Source organism: Elephantulus edwardii, unplaced genomic scaffold, assembly GCF_000299155.1.
Source record: "Elephantulus edwardii isolate Elephantulus edwardi_28Jun2011 unplaced genomic scaffold, EleEdw1.0 scaffold00153, whole genome shotgun sequence".
Classification (NCBI taxonomy): domain Eukaryota; kingdom Metazoa; phylum Chordata; class Mammalia; order Macroscelidea; family Macroscelididae; genus Elephantulus; species Elephantulus edwardii.
In genome coordinates, this window is record NW_006399903.1 from 2,185,353 (window position 1) to 2,188,667 (window position 3,315).

Genomic DNA, 3,315 nt, shown 5'->3' on the forward strand with positions numbered 1-3,315 from the left:
GGACCAAAGTCCACAAAAATTAAATAATGATAAATCAAAACATTGACCTACCTGTAGGAGGGATACATAGAAAAGGAAGCAGAATAACACTCAATTACAGTGAGCTCAGTATTAGAATCCTTATACATTCACTGTGAGTCACTTTGACTATATCATTCTCTCATACCTAAAATGCAGTACCACTCACTTCTTTAAAATACTTTACACTTTTTAAATTCTAGTATTAAGATTGAAAATCCTCACAACTATGCCAGTAAATAACACCTTGATAAATAGTGAAAGAATTGCGGTTGTCAAATATTTCATTCTCTTTGGGGCAATAATCAGCACCATGGAAGCCGCATTCAACACACCAAAAACATATTATAGTGTTATTATATCTGTTACAAAGTACCTCGTTAAGTGTTAAAGAGCAAAGATGTTACCTGAGGATTCAGGTGCACCTGACCCATGCTATGGTATTTTCAGTCACTTTTTTTTTCTGCACATTCAATGATTTATTCATTGCAAATACCTTTTATAAAAAAACATAAACGCAGGCTATATACATGGACTTCACCTGATGGTATGCATAGGAATCAAATAGATTACCTTTCTTCAATTTTTTATTAGATTCTGTTATTCTCATGTTTACTTTTTTTAATTTAATTTAGTTTGTTTATTTTTCATTTCAATGAACATCTACAGAGAGTTTGGAATTCCATTCATCCATTGTTGCCTTTTACACATACAAAAGCTGGACTGTTCATTGTTGTTGCTTGTTTGCCACTGAGTCAGAACAAACTCATAGCCTACAACCAACCAATTCGGTGCTGCTTCAGAGAGGAAAAGCCTTCGGTCACGCGCTTTGGCGATGCCTTCTATGGTTCCTTGAGAAGGGACGCATTAAGACACCTTCAGCCGGAGGGATAGGAAGTGACATCAGCATGCGGAGGGGCGCGAGGTTTCAAGCTGGCGGTGGCTGAGCAGCTGAGCGAGAGGCAGGAGTGAAGACCCGCCAGGAAGCAGAAGAAACGGAATCTTCTCCGCCCTGCTTCTCGCAGCGCCGGGAGCCCTGCCGACGCGTTTGTGTTTTGTTGTTGTTGTTTTTTGTATCTGTAAATAAGTAAGCCACACAGTTTGCCAACATGGGACGGAGATCTACATCATCCACCAAGAGTGGGAAATTTATGAATCCCACAGACCAAGCTCAAAAAGAAGCCAGGAAGAGAGAATTAAAAGAAGAACAAAAAACAACGCATGATGGTACGAGCTGCAGTCTTAAAGATGAAAGACCCCAAACAGATTATCCGAGACATGGAGAAATTGGATGAAATGGAATTTAACCCAGTACAACAGCCACAGTTAAATGAGAAGGTGCTGAAAGACAAGCGTAAAAGGCTACGTGAAGCCTTTGAACGCATTCTATGACTTTATGAAAAAGAGAATCCAGATATTTACAAAGAATTGAGAAAACTAGAAGTAGAGTATGAACAGAAGAGGGCTCAACTTAGCCAATATTTTGATGCCCTTAAGAATGCTCAGCATGTGGAAGTTGAGAGTATTCCGTTGCCAGATATGCCCCATGCTCCTTCCAACATCTTGATCCAGGACATTCCACTTCCTGGTGCTCAGCCACCCTCCGTCCTTAAGAAGACCTCAGCTTATGGACCTCCAACTCGGGCAGTTTCTACACTTCCTCTTCTTGGACATGGTGTTCCACACTTGCCTCCCGGGAGAAAGTCTCCTGGCTCTCCACCTGGGCCTCCTCCTCCTCAAGTCTTACAGATGTATGGCCGTAAAGTGGGCTTTGCACTGGATCTTCCCGCTCGTAGACGAGATGAAGATACGTTATATAGTCCTGATCTTGGTCAGCGAGGTCATGATGATGATGTTTCTAGCACCAGTGAAGATGATGGTTATCCTGAAGACATGGATCAAGACAAGCATGATGACAGCACTGATGACAGATCAGATGGAGAAAGTGAGGAGGATGAATTTGTGCATCGAGATGATAATGAGAGAGAAAGCAATGAAGAGAAGAAGTCAGGTCTGAGTGTACGATTTGCAGATATGCCTGGAAAATCGAGGAAGAGGAAGAAGAGCATTAAGGAGCTGACTCCTCTTCAAGCCATGATGCTTCGAACGGCTGGGCAGGAAATCCCTGAAGAAGGATGGGAAGTAGAGGATTTTTCAGAAGATGATGATGAAGATGACTCTAATGATTCTGAAGCAGAAAAGCAGTCACAAAAGAAGCATAAAGAAGACTCTCTTTCTGATGGCACATCTACTGGTTCTTCACAGCAGCAGGTTCCTCCACAGTCTGTTTCCCCTTCTCAAATACAAGCACCTCCCATGCCAGGACCACCTCCTCTTGGACCACCACCTGCTCCACCTTTGAGGCCACCTGGACCACCTACAGGCCTTCCTCCTGGACCACCACCAGGAGCGCCTCCATTCCTAAGACCACCTGGAATGCCAGGGCTCCGTGGGCCGTTACCTCGACTATTACCTCCAGGACCACCCCCAGGCCGACCTCCGGGGCCACCTCCTGGTCTGCCTCCTGGACCTCCTCCTCAGGGACCTCCACCATGGCTACCTCCCCCTGCACCTCCAGGTATCCCTCTACCCCATCCTGGCATGATGCGCCCGCCTTTGGTATCTCCACTTGGACCTGCCCCACCTGGGCTTTTCCCACCAGCTCCCTTGCCAAACCCTGGGGTTTTAAGCGCCCCACCCAACTTGATTCAGCGACCCAAGGTGGATGACACAAGCGCAGCCACCATTGAGAAGAAGGCAACCGCAAACATCAGTGCCAAGCCACAGATCACTAATACCAAAGCGGAGATAACTTGATTTGTGCCCACTGCACTGAGAGTGCATCAGGAGAATAAAGGGGCAACGGCTGCTCCCCAGAGGAAGACAGAGGATGATTCTGCTGTACCCCTTACCAAAGCAGCCCCCAAATCTGGCCCTTCTGTACCTGTGTCTGTACAAACTAAGGATGATGTATATGAAGCTTTCATGAAGGAGATGGAAGGGCTACTGTGACAGCTTTGGATGCAGAACAGGCTTCTGTTGACATCAGTGATTCTTGGAAAAAGAGGCTCTTATTAAAAATAGGTGAACATAATACTTGCATTGTCAGGGTCTTTTCTAATTTCAGTGCAGGACTATCCTAAAGTTTTGTATTGGTCAGAATTTAATGCATATGAGAGAAGGTATTAATAAAATTTTATAAAAGAAAAAAATAACAAACTCATAGGTGACCCTCCAGCAGGTTTTCAGAGACAGTTAATCACATGGGAGGGGATTTCCCAACCTTCTATCACAGAG

The 3,315-nt window shown here is 44.7% G+C and overlaps 1 pseudogene; it reads left to right on the top strand.

The window, feature by feature from the left end:
- Nucleotides 1-1,127: 1,127 nt before the first annotated feature.
- On the top strand, nt 1,128-3,030 carry LOC102866786 (annotated as a pseudogene).
- Nucleotides 3,031-3,315: the final 285 nt, after the last annotated feature.